The following is a 14,260-nucleotide window of genomic DNA, read 5'->3' on the forward strand; positions in this document are numbered from 1 at the left end:
AGAAATCAATTGTTTCATACCAAGTGTCGGGTAAATGATAAGTGGTGTAGTCTAATTATCGATGGGGGTAGTTGTACCAACGCGGCCTCTACTGAAATGGTGTCAAAATTGGGTCTTGTGACTACTAAACACCCACACCCATATGAGTTGCATTGGTTAGATGACGGTAGCAGCGTTAAGGTGACAAAACAGGCCCGAGTTGGTTTGGTTATGGGTTCCTATGTCGATGAGGTGTTGTGTGACGTTATTCCCATGGATGCTTGTCATATTTTGTTGGGTCGACCATGGCAATATGACCGGGATGTATTTCATAGAGGGAGGAGTAATGAGTATGAGTTGAAAGACAAAGGGAAACGAATTGTGCTTAAACCAATGTCACCACAAGCTGTCCGCGCTTTGGGTTCAAAACCGAAAGCAAAAGCCCATGCTGCTATGTTGATTGGAGAACGAGATGTGGGGCGCGCCATTGATGATGGAGAGCAAGCTTATTTGCTTGTTGCTAAAGAAAATTCGAGTGCTAATGTTGTTTTGCAGGAACATAACCCAATTGACGATTTGCTTGAAGAATTCAGGGATGTGTTTCCCAATGAATTGCCCGCTGGTTTGCCTCCTATTCGAGGCATTGAACATCAAATTGATCTTATTCCGGGCTCAACTCTTTTAAACAAGGCTGCCTATCGATGTAATCCGGAAGAAACAAAAGAACTCCAAAGGCAAATTGATGAATTAATGGAGAGGGGCTATGTGCGTGAGAGTATGAGTCCTTGTGTTGTTCCGGTGTTGCTCGTACCAAAGAAGGATGGTTCATGGCGTATGTGTGTTGATAGCCGGGCTATAAACAACATAACCATCAAATATCGCTTTCCAATACCGAGACTTGATGATATGCTTGACGAGCTTCATGGTTCGGTTATCTTCTCAAAAATCGACCTTAGAAGTGGTTACCATCAGATTCGGATGCGTGAGGGTGATGAATGGAAGACGGCTTTTAAAACGAAGCATGGATTATATGAATGGACCGTTATGCCATTCGGTCTTACCAATGCTCCAAGTACCTTCATGAGATTGATGAATGAGGTACTTAAATCCTTCTTGGGCAGGTTTGTTGTGGTTTATCTTGACGATATTTTGGTGTATAGCAGGAGTATTGATGAGCATTTTGAACATTTGAGGCAAGTGTTCGAAACCTTGCGAAATCAGAAACTTTATGGGAAGCGAGAGAAGTGCTCTTTTCTTGTGGAGAGCGTGGTGTTCTTGGGATACGTGGTGTCCAAGGATGGTGTCTCGGTAGATCAATCAAAAATCGAAGCAATTCGATCATGGCCGGAGCCTAAAACAGTTAGTGAGGTACGACCTTTTCATGGGCTTGCTTCTTTTTATCGACGATTCATTCATAATTTTAGCACCATAACCAGCCCTATTACGGAGTGTTTGAAGAAGGGCTGGTTTGAATGGGGTGTGGCTGCTAAACAAGCTTTCGAACTGATTAAGGAACGGTTGTTTACCGCTCCTATCTTAGCGTTACCTGATTTTTCTCAACCATTCGAAGTTGAGTGCGATGCTAGTGGCGTAGGTATAGGTGCTGTTTTGATCCAAGGGAAAAGACCTATAGCCTATTTTTCAGAGAAGTTGGGAGGAGCTCGATTGAACTATTGCACTTATGATAAAGAATTTTATGCTATCGTCCGGGCTCTTGATCATTGGAGTCACTGGGCCGCAGAAGTTGAACCATAGGCTTGCAAAACGGGTTGAATTCTTACAATCATTTCACTTTTCATCCAAATATAAAGATGGGAAGAGTAATGTTGTAGCCGATGCTTTATCTCGTCGTTATACTTTGCTGTCCACGCTTGATGTTCGTCTCTTGGGCTTTGGAACTTTGAAAGATTACTATGTTGAAGATGGAGATTTTGGTGCAATATATCTTGAGTGCAAATCAGGAGCTAAGGGAGAGTATTTGATTTAAGACGGTTTTCTTTTTAAAGGAAATCGACTTTGTGTTCCTAAGCATCCTATCCAGGAACTACTTGTAAGGGAGGCTCACGGTGGAGGGTTGGCTGGCCATTTCGGAGTGGCAAAGACCGTGGAGATTTTACAAGAGCATTTCTTATGGCCACGATTGCAAAAGGATGTTCACAATGTCGTGGGTAAGTGTGTTACTTGTCAAGTGTCGAAGAGCAAGTTCAAACCGGGCGAGTATACTCCTTTGCCAATTCCGGTCAGACCTTGGGACGATGTTTCTATGGACTTCATTGTTGCTTTGCCACGCACTCAACGTGGTAAGGATGCTATCATGGTGGTGGTTGATCGTTTTTCCAAGATGGCTCATTTTGTTGCTTGCCATAAAACCGATGATGCTTCTAATGTGGCTGATTTATACTATCGGGAAATTGTGAGGTTACATGGCATTCCAAAGACCATTGTGTCGGATCGGGATTCTAAATTCTTGAGCTACTTTTGGAATACATTGTGGAGGAAAGTGGGTACAAAGTTGCTATTTAGTACCTCTCACCATCCTCAAACGGATGGGCAAACCGAAATCACAAATCGAACTTTGGGTACTTTGTTGCGTGGGCTTGTGAGCCAGACACAAAAAGATTGGGATCTCAAGCTTTCTCATGCCGAATTTGCTTATAACAGGTCGCCTACTCATGATACGGGTCATTTGCCGTTTGAAATTGTATACGGTATTAATCCTTATCTTCCTTTGGAATTAATTCCGTTGCCTAAGGATGATTTGGTGCATAAAGATGCCGAGTCCAAGTTGAAAGCAATGTTGAAGCTCCATGAGCAAGTCCGTGCCAGAATTGAAGCCGTGAATGCAGCCTATAAATGCAAGTCAAGCAAGAATAAGAAGCCAAGGGTGTTTGAGGTTGGAGACTTGGTTTGGGTGCATTTGAGAAAAGAGCGTTTTCCAAGCAAACGAAAGAATAAATTCATGCCTAGAGCGGAAGGTCCTTACAAGATTGTGGGTCGAGTCAACAACAATGCTTACAAGGTTGAACTTCCCGGTGATTATGGTGTTCACGCCACTTTTAATGTTGGTGATCTCTCTCCTTACTTGGATGACGATGGCCTAGCTGAATTGAGGTCAATTCCTTTTCAAGGGGGAGGGGATGATGCGAACCAAGCTAATGACTCGGAGTTAGTTGATGGGCTGGACGAGTTGGTTATGAACACTCAAGGGGAAGGTCTGATGTTGGTCCGTAATTTTCAGCCTTTAAGCTACAATTATCCTTTTTTTGTTAATTTGCTAAGTGTGGAACATGGGAGCTGATGGGGAAGGCACGCAACCCAAGGAGGACGGTCCATAAGACATTTTTAGCTTTACATTTCAGATTATCTTTACAATAAAATGTTAGCTTAAATTGTTGTTTGTCTAAGTTCAATGAATTAGGAGTCTTAATGATTGTAATTAAGTGAAGAGTAAAAGCTTAACTCTTCACTTTGCTTGGCTTTGCACGACTGCTTGGAGGGCTATATAATGCCTTCATTTGCTTGAATAAAATGATCTCAGAAATTTGCTCAAACTTGTGTTTACAAAAATCGTTTCTTGCTTAGAAACAAAACTGGTTTTGGTTAGAACGCGATTCTAATTAAAATTCTCGAGTTGTTGATCAATAGGTCTTGGTCTCACTCACTTTGATCAAGTAATAGGTCTTACTTGTTCAAAACACTATCCCTTATATACAAAAATCAGAACTGGTCGTACCTAGTACGTTCGGTTCGCCAAAAACAGTCCGTTAATTTTTAATCTTTTGTTCTCTAAATTGATCAGTTTCAGGTTTGCGCGTACCTAGTACGAACAATCCTCTGCACTATCCAAATCGTTCTAAAATCCGCTGCTCAATTCGTATCACCGTGCCCCGTAAAAGCTAACAAACAGGCTCATAGAAACCGAGCCTCTCTAGTGCTGGACGGTCTAAGAATCGGGTAGGGAGAAACTCACAGTCCACCAATTGATAAAACCTCTTACGAGGAATACCATTTACAAAAATTACCTGAGGGAACCGAGGGTGCGAGTCAAGAGAGTCATCTCCTCGAACAGTGACCGTGCCAGAAGGAGTAGCAAAAGTACTAGGAGCTGGCGTAGCACGAGCACCAGCACGACCTCGGCCCCGACCTCTATAACCTGAGGTAGAAGACCGTTCAGTGACGGTACGAGGAACTAGGGCCGCCCGTAAAGCAGATACGACTGCGTGTGAGTCCGCCACAGGTGTGCTCACCGTGGCTGAAGTAGAGGCTGTGGCTGCAGCTGCGACCGCCACTGAAGAAGAATGGCTAGCAGCATTGCTAGCAGTAGTAGTGGCTGTGACTAACATGGTGGCTAAAACAGGGCTAGCAGTAGTAAAAACCGTACCAGCAGCAGAGATTAAAAAAACAGAGGTACTGGCAGGTGCAGAGACGGTAGTAGCAGCAGGGACTACCGTCTCAGACAGAGACATCGACCCAGAGCTCGAAGAGGGCATCGAGCTAAAATCCATCCTAAACAAATTGGGCAGGGGAATTTAATAAGAGACAGTAGTTTAACAGCAAGAAAAACAGCGTGAAATCAGCATGAAAATTCCCTAACAGTCGAAAAAATTCGACCTACAGCCCAAAAATTCTCAATGTTTCCTAAAAAATTCGAATGGTAACAAGTAAACAACGACAGGGGAAGGGTAGCACGCATCAATGACAGCAAATTCAGCAACGATTGAGGCGAATTAAGCATAAGGCAGCAGCAAAACCCAGTTTACAGTCGAAAATTTCGACTGTAATTAGCCCTAATCGCAAATTTCTCGCAAAATTCGAATTAAACATGTAAAAATCAAAGAGGTACGGGAATTGATCATCAAGCAAGACAAATAGGGCAAACAATTACAATTATAGTTGAAAAAACGCGACCAAAAAAAGAATTTCAAAACCCTAATCCTAATTCACCTCATAATAAGCAAAATTAACGAAATTAAAATGCAAAGAAGTGTAGGAATTACTTACTTGATGATTAGGAACCTACAAAGAACAATTAATCGACAAGAAACAAGCAAAAGGGGCGATTTTTGATCGAAAAACCGCGGAACCCTAATTCTCTTAATAGACCGTGTAAAGCAGCACGAATCAAAGGGAAAGTAGAGGGAAAATGACGATTAATTAACAATAAACACAATGTAGGTGGTGGATTTGGCAAATAGGCAAGAAAATGGAGGAATTTGGGGATGATTTTGATCGCAAATTAAGGAAGGGGGTCGAAAAATTGGGAAGAAAATGAATTAGAAGTAAAAAAAGAGGGAAGTTAAGGAGACTCCCTGCGTGGGCTTTGCAAAATCACTCGATCGAGTGGTTTAAAACTACTCGACCGAAAACTTCTAGCATGAATCTACTCGATCGAGTAAAAAGTTACTCGATCGAGAACTCCCCTTTTCTGTTTTAGTCGATAGAGTAGAATGGAATCATTCGATCGAACAGAATTCACTCGATCAAGTACAAAAAGTACTCGATCGAGCTCTTCTCCTCGTGTAAGCTCTTGAATTTGCTATCATTCCTTTGAATTTGCGTAAAATACCCCAAACCTGCAGAAGAACACTTGTAAAAATATCCCAAAATACCAAAAATGAAAAGTAACAGTCTATGTCTCTAATCTACGCTAAAAATGTCTAAATTCTAATTTTCCTAATTAAAAGCAATAAATGAAATTCGACGGAAAATTTAAAAATTGTTTATACAATTTGTTACACGGGGCATTTCCCCGCTCACTTCTCGAAGCAATTCAGTAGCCCCTCGGAGGGCTTCTGGCTGGAGGACGTCATCTCAGCAACATTAATCGTCCTCTTCAATTTCCACGAGCTTGCATTTGAATCATTAGGAGGAGAATAGTTGACGTCCACGTACGCGCGAACTTTTCTCATCCTTACTCCTTTCTCACCGGCTTTGACATCGTCATTCCCACTTTGACTGACATTGATTGCACAATACCCTTTGACAGCTCCTACATTATTTTCATCTGTACCTGCAACAAGGAAAACAGACGAACTTTCCTCCTTTTTGCTCTCAACCTGAGACGGAGGGGTCACAATAGCAGCACAATACTCCAAATTCTCGTTTGGAGTGTCAATAGGAGGGTCAATAGAAGAGAGGGCATTGCAAGGCTGAGCTTGCATGGGAGCCCTTCGGAACTTAGACTGATAGAATATCAATTCCTCGTCCCCAACCTGAAAAGTCAATGTCTTGCCCCCGACATCTATTACTACACGGGCAGTAAATAAAAATGGTCTCCCTAAAATAATAGGGGTATGGGTATCTTCGGGGATGTCAAGTACAATGAAGTCAACGGGAATAAAGAACCTCCCGATCTTAACAGGTATGTCTTCTATGACACCTAGTGGCTGTGATATACTTCGGTCAGCCATCTGAACAGTCATGTTTGTGCAATTAAACTTGGTCAAACCAAGTCTCTTAGCCAGAGACAGCGGTAAGACACTCACGTTAGCGCCAAGATTGCATAACGCGTTATCAATCAAATGGGTACCAATATGACACGGAATCGAAAAACTACCCGGGTCTGACTGTTTGGGAAGTAACTTATTCTGAACTAGGGCCGTGTTACCTCGGTGAAAGCTACCGTCTCATGGTCGTTAATGTGCCTCTTACGGGATAAAATTTCTTTCATAAATTTAAGGTAAGAGGGTACCTGTGTCAGCAGTTCGGCGAATGGCATAGCGACTTGCAAGCTTTTCAGGAGTTCGGCAAATTTACCGAATTGTTAATTAGCTTTATTACTTTGCAAACGCCTCGGGAAGGGCACTGTGATGGGTATCTCGACTCCCTTGTTCCTCTCCTCCAACGTGTCAGCTGGATCAAGCTCCAAATCCTTTGAACGCTTCTTTCCTCTCGAACGAGGTCTTTCAGGTCATATTTCACTCGATCGAGCACTAGCAGGCTCTCGATCGAGTTGTTCTTTATCTACACTACTCGATCGACCAGAAATACCATTCGATCGAGCAGTTTCTTCAACAAAATCACTCGATCGACCAAAAATTTCACTCGATCGAGTAAGATCTTTTTCCTGTTCACTCGATCGATTAGAAATTTTACTCGATCGAGTCATTTCTTCAGCACTTCTACTCGATCGAACCCCTGTAATCAGTCGATCGAGTACTTTGTTTGTCGTCAGCTCCTTTTCTTCACCAGAACACTGTTCATCAGCAGTAATTATCTTCCTCGGATCTGATTTCAACACGTCCGGTCCCTCATATGAACGACCGCTCCTCAAATTAATTAAATTTACTATCTCATGTGGATTCTCATCAGCTTGTGATGGTAAATAACCCGGTTTCCTTGTGGACTGGTTCGCAGCTAACTGGGCAACTTGAGTTTCAAGTGCCTTGATAGATGCATCTTTTTGTTGATCACTCAGTCGTTACTGCTTTGTCAAAGACTGCAACATCGACTTCAACTCGCCTAGCTCACTTATGCCACCAGAAGATGATGCACCTTGATTAGGTGTCGGAAAGGAAGGAGGCTTCTGAAAGCCTTGTTGAGTCTTATGTGGAGGGACATACGGCTGCTGGTGCTGCGGAGGAGGGGTAGGATTGAGCACATTTTGACTTGTCCACCTCAAATTGGGATGGACTGCCCCTTTGTTGTTATAATAGGAACCCCCTCCTTGCCTGTATTGTTGAAAAGCAAGGACCTGTTCCTTCTCCATAAGACAGCCAACAGTAGTGTGACCGGCGTTGCTCCCACATCTCTCACATGTGACAGTATCCCCTCTAGTAAGCAAATGGACCGTCTGAGTCTCCCCAGCAGAATGCAACTCCAACTTATCGAACCTGGCATTCATGGCTTCCAGGTGAGCCACGACTTGCTTATCGACTGCATGAACTGTTCTAATACCATCCATCGGGTTTCCATACTCAGCACAGTGGTTCGCCATCTCTTCAATAAGGGCCCATCCCTTATCATCGTCAGTGTTCTCTTGGAATCTTCCGTTAGATGATGCATCAAGTGTGGCTCTGTGATCATCGTACAGCCCATTGTAGAACTGGTTGGACATAAACCACGAATCAAAACCATGGTGAGGAAGAGACCTCACCAACTTCTTGAAACGAGACCATGCTTCATAGAGAGTCTCATCAGGTGCCTGCTTGAAACTTGTGATCTTTGCCCTCAGCTGATTGGTGCGCTGTGGAGGGAAATATCTCTTATAAAAAGCAAGAGCAAGGGTCTCCCAATCTCTGACCCCCGCGGCCGTACGGTCCAAATCAGTCAGCCACTCCCTAGTTGAGTCAGTCAAAGAAAAAGGAAACAGAACCTCCTTAATCTTGTCTTGAGTTACCCCTTTTGTGGCGGGGATAGTAGAACATTAGTCTGTAAAGACCTCCATATGCTTCCTCGGGTCTTCACCTGCCACACCTCTAAAGATATTTCTCTCTACCAGATTGATATAGGAAGGTCGGATGTCAAATGTATTCCTATCCTCAGTCAGGAGATTGAAACCCTTTGGAATTGATGATGCTTTAGGCTCCGAATGACTAGCAATGTTCGGCATCTTTACTGGTTGGCTTACAGAACTGGAAGTATCTTCTTCAAAAGATGGATTTTCTGTAAATAGGAAATGCTCAAGCTCTGGTTCGAAAGTACTCAAGTCTTCCTTTCGTGATTCTCTTTGCAGACGGAGTCTATGCCTGAACAGTCTCTCTGGCTCAGAATCAACTGAAACTAACTCAAACCGGTCTGACCTGAGCATACACAACACTGAAAGAAAATAAATAAGAACTGCCTCAAGGAATAAAAATTCCCTAAGACGGATAAAATAAACGAAACAAAGACAGATAGGGCAATTGTCTCCCCGGCAACGGCGCCAAAATGCAATAAAAATGAAATTGTTATCGTGGAGTTAAGAGAACAAGTCGCACATTTGAATCATTTGATACGTGCATTTTGTATAAAATAAACGAAACAAAGACAGATAGAGCATTTATTTTAATTGTTTGTTTTGCTCCTTTTACTTTCTGCCCTAATTACTTTTATGCAATTTAATTATCGTTTCATTATGTTTATTGTTAGTTCATTCATCGTTATTAGTTTTGACAACATTAATAGCATGAGTAGCTAATCTGTTTCATGTTAGGATTAGGGGATCTACGGTAGAAATGTGACGATGTAGTAAATAGGTTAGATGAATTAATTGTGAGATTATGTCCCCATAGCAATATAACTGTATTTACCGACTTAGTTGAGTGCACGCTTCTAAGTTACCTTTTTAATCTGGTTAAATTTAATCCTGGTTCGGAAGATTGGACTAAATAGACCTGGTTTAAAGAATAGATTACCCTGACGAGGACGGAAGTTAAGTTAGTGGTAATTTAGGATAGAAAGTGGACCAGAAGGACCTTTCCATATCCATCTCACAGGAATTTAGCTAAGTTGTTCACATTTGAGTCACTGGACTACCGTAGTGAACCGAAATCCTGACATGTCCCCTCTCTATTGATAGTTTAATTCTACTCTCTGCCTTAATTGTTCTTTCTCTATTTCTCTTGCTTTTCGAATCTTTTAGTTTAGAAATCAAATTACAACCCCCCCCTATTTGTGACCAAATAGATGGACCTTAAAGATATCTTGCCTCCCTGAGGAGATCGACCTGACTTCCCTAGCTATATAGTTAGTTTAGTTAGTTATTTTTGATAGGCATACGACAGCCCTGTCAAATTTTGACAGGGGGAAATTGCCGAATGATTCATGCTAGAACAAGTTGTGGAGTTAAGTATAACTTTTTACTCGATCGAGTGGATTCATGCTAGAAGTTCTCGATCGAGTAGTTTTAAACCACTCGATCGAGTGATTTTGCAAAGCCCACGCAGGGAGTCTCCTTAACTTCCCTCTTTTTTTTTTTTACTTCTAATTCATTTTCTTCCCAATTTTTGGACCCCCTTCCTTAATTTGCGATCAAAATCATCCTCAAATTCCTCCATTTTCTTGCCCATTTGCCAAATCCACCACCTACATTGTGTTTATTGTTAATTAATTGTCATTTGCCTTCTACTTTCCCCATGATTCGTGCTGCTTTACACGGTCTATTAAGAGAATTAGGGTTCCGCGGTTTTTCGATCAAAAATCGCCCCTTTTGCTTGTTTCTTGTCGATTAATTGTTCTTTGTAGGTTCCTAATCATCAAGTAAGTAATTCCTACACTTCTTTGCATTTTAATTTCACTAATTTTGCTTATTATGATGTGAATTAGGATTAGGGTTTCGAAATTCCTTATTTGGTCGAGGTTTTCGACTATAATTGTAATTTTATGCCCAATTTGTCTTGCTTGTTGATCAATTCCCGTACCTCATTGATTTTTGCATGTTTAATTCGAATTTAGCGAGAAATTTGCGATTAGGGGTATTTACAGTCGGAATTTTCGACTGTAAATTGGTTTTTGCTGCTGGTTAGGCTTAATTTGTCCCATTTGTTTCTTAAATTGTTGCTTATGTCATCTGCCACCCTGCCCCTATTGCTGTCTACCTGCTACCATTCAAAATTTTGATGTAATTTGGTAATTTTTGGGCTATAGTCGAATTTTTCGACTAGTTAGGGGAATCTTCACGTTGTTTTCACGCTGTTTTCGTGCTGTCTCCTTATCAAATTCCCCTGCCCAATTTGTTTAGGATGGACTCTAGCTCGATGCCTTCTTCGAGCTCTACTGCCAGTCCGTCCCTGTCCCTGTCTGAGACGGTAGTCCTTGCTGCTACTACCGTCTCCGCACCTGCCAGTACCTCTGTTTTTCTAGTCTCTACTGCTGGTACGGTTTTTAATGCCGCTAGCATTGCTGCTAGCCCTGTTTCAGCCACCACCTTAGTCACAACCACTACTATTGCTAGCACTACTGCTAGCCTTTCTTCTTTAGTGGCGGTCACAGCTGCAGCCACATCCTCTACTTCTGCCACGGTGAGCACACCTGTGGCGGACTCACCCGCAGTCGCAGCTACTTTACGGGCAGCCCTAGTTTCTCGTACCATCACTGGACGGTCTTCTACCTCAGGTTCTAGAGGCCGGGGCCGAGGTCGTGGTCGTGGTCGTGCTACGCCAGCTCCTAGTACTTCTGCTACTCCTTCTGGCACGGTCACTGTTCGAGGGGATGACTCTCTTGACTCGCACCCTCGGTTCCCTCAGGTAATTTTTGTTAATGGTATTCATCGAAGAGGTTTTATCATTTGGTTGACTGTGAGTTTCTTCCTACCCGATTCTTAGACCGTCCAGCACTAGAGAGGCTCGGTTTCTATGAGCCTGTTTGTGAGCTTTTACGGGGCACGGGGATGGCCGAACTCATCACTATGAATGGCCACACCTTTCTGGAGCTGAGTCTCGAGTTCTTCAGCTCCTTCACCATCTCCTCCGGGGCACACGACGCTGTCCCCACTAGTCTTTCTGTGTCTTTCCGGTTGTTCAACCGGACTTTTTCGATTACATTGGAGGAGTTTGGTACCAGACTCGGCCTTTCCTTTACGGGCGCCACTGCTTCCCTTAGGAAGGTCATTAGTCAGCTTTGGCGGACCTTGGCCCAGACCACCTTTTCCGAGCGAAAGCTCGCTCAGGTCCACCTTCCCCCTGCTCGTTACTTTCTTAGACTGACGGGGAGTACCATTTTTGGCCGAAGGGAGCCAAACAACATCAACAACAACAAGCTCTCCATCTTAGGCGGTTACCTGAACATTGACTGCGAGGGTCCTTTTACCCTCAACATCGCCTATTTGACCGCCCAGTACTTCCAGGCCTAGGGGGAGAAGGTCACGGGATCTATTGTCTGCGGTGGCAGAGCCACCATTCTTGCCCGTTCCATCTTCCCTGCCTGGCCTCGTGACTTACCGTACATAGAGGGAGATAGGTACCTGAGCCTAGCGTCTATGCACTCTCAGACCTGGCAGACTTCTGACTACCGGACTTGGAAGATAGACGGTTCCTTGTCCGTGGACCTACCTTGCACCACCCTTACCTGACTACCACCTCCAGGTCCGCCCACCTACTACTTTACCCGCCGCTAAGAAGCGGCGTAGAGTTGAGACCAGAGAGGGATCCACACCTTCCACGGGTGGCCATACTTCCACAACTACACCTACCTCGATCTCTACTCCTACTCCTACTCATACTTCGGCACCTGCCGACCAGACACAGTCGGTCATACCGGCTAATTTTGTACCCCCACCACCTTTTGAGGCGTCCTCGGTCATGGACCATGGGCGCCCTGATGGTTTGTTAGTTGAGATTGCAGAGAGACAGGCTCGTATGGAGCTCGACATGGCTTTGACTTTGTGAAGGAAATGTAGATCTATATACATTATAACATACTCATATATGTCTAAAAAAATTGTCATAAATTAAAACGGATCTTATGCATGCAAACAATAATATAAATAGAGGAGAAATCATGTCCTTACATAATTAATTTCGGATATTTGGGCACAAAAGAGATCACCTTTCTCTTTTGTTCTTGAGCTTATTCCAATGGAAGAACAAAGATCTAAGAGCAAGATCTCTCCCTAAGCTTAATACCCAAGGCTTTCACTTAATCTAATTAATATTACAATACTAGTGTAATATTAATCTATGAGAAAATTGAACCAAAAATATTTATAAAACACTTAAGTATTTTCGGTTATTATGAGAGATAAAGAGAGGATTTTATTTCTCTAGAAAACTTGTATTTTGGATGAATGGAATGAATGAATACTACTAAACTCTTTAGTGTAGTAATAGGTAAAATTGTGTGAAAAACCAATGATGATTTTTCACATAAAAAACCGGTGGAAGGGGACTTTTAGGGGAGCCAATGCATGAACAATTTTGTCTTCACAAGAAAATTAGAGTTGCATGGCTAGGAAATAGGTAATCATTGTGTTCTTTATAATAAATTAACCAAGCACAATATTAGCTACCACTACCCCTTCATTTCGGCATTCATGGATTAACAAGTGATCCATTTTATTTTTGTCAATTGTAAATATGTCACATGTCACATGTGATATATATATATATATTTGTTATGTATTTTTAACATATTAAAAATCAACGTATTAATAAAAATACGTCACATACAAAAATCGACTTAGTAATATCATAATTACTTGTGCCAAAATATTTTACCAATTTATAAATCACAACAGATTGTATTTATAATAAATCATTCAATTCCGATTGTTTCTTTAAACAATAATTTCATCCGAGTAATTATACAATTTAATTACTCAGACCGTATCTTATTTAATCACATTTCAATATGATACGTAAATTTTACTTCCAAAATCGTCCGTCAATTTTCAAGTAATTTAATTAACTCGTAACATTATACGATTAATTAAATAATCAATTAAGAGGGTTGCCCTTTAGGTATGACCTAGGGGTCAATCGATCACCACCGTCACACGACAATAATGTCAAACTCTAGTCAGCCAATCATTACCGATATATGTTGACCAGTTGACAATAACAATATTACTTCCCAATTGTATTCATTTTAATGAGACTTAAACATGTGATCATTATGATCAACAAATGTGATCGCATTATTGTCGGAGGACACATATTCCAACAATCTCCCACTTGTCCTCGACAAGTGTGCGTCACCAATTCTCTTGTCCTATTACTATCTCCCACTCAATGCAAGGTCTCTTTCAGTCGTACTTGCAAGTGATCATATCGAGAGTGGTTTCCTCGATCCGAGAATAACCGATTGACCGGATTTATCCACTCTGGATACCTTCCGAGCGTGGCCACGCATTTCCAATTCATTACTCCTCGAGTGGCCCCGAGATATTGTTATAACCCCGACTAGGGGTGGACAATTCCTATCGCACTTATTCCCTTCGACTAGCCACACCATCATAACCCAAAATATGCCCATTTGACCCCATTTACGAAGGTCGTAGTAACACAAATCAAAGTTAATCTAAATCTGTGCCATCTTAGGCGAATAGTCTTTAGTCAAAAGAATCGACTCATTTGAATACTATAGTAGCTCTCGCCACGACCAGGCTATATAAATTTGCCGAACTCTATAAGCGGTCATAAGGCCCGACAAAAAGTTCCTAACAATCACTTATGTGATCGACTAGTCATCTCACATGACTCTATGGCACTTGAACTTGCCATCAATCGCATCACACTCTAGTCACTTCGAGACGTCACCTCATATAAGTAACTATGGGCAAAAAACAATGTTAATCCATGTTCACTTTAACGGGGTTCAATTGTCTCTACAACCCGTTTGGATATAACAATGTACCAAGTGAGTT

At 42.2% G+C, this 14,260-nt stretch overlaps 1 non-coding gene across 1 annotated transcript; it reads left to right on the forward strand.

Moving 5' to 3' along the window:
• Positions 1-8,048: 8,048 nt before the first annotated feature.
• LOC141620714 (small nucleolar RNA R71) lies at positions 8,049-8,154 on the forward strand. Its single transcript, XR_012532022.1, has one exon. It is a non-coding gene; the product is annotated as a small nucleolar RNA R71 (small nucleolar RNA).
• The last annotated feature ends 6,106 nt before the right edge of the window (positions 8,155-14,260 follow it).

Source organism: Silene latifolia, chromosome 1, assembly GCF_048544455.1.
Source record: "Silene latifolia isolate original U9 population chromosome 1, ASM4854445v1, whole genome shotgun sequence".
In the NCBI taxonomy this organism is placed as follows: domain Eukaryota; kingdom Viridiplantae; phylum Streptophyta; class Magnoliopsida; order Caryophyllales; family Caryophyllaceae; genus Silene; species Silene latifolia.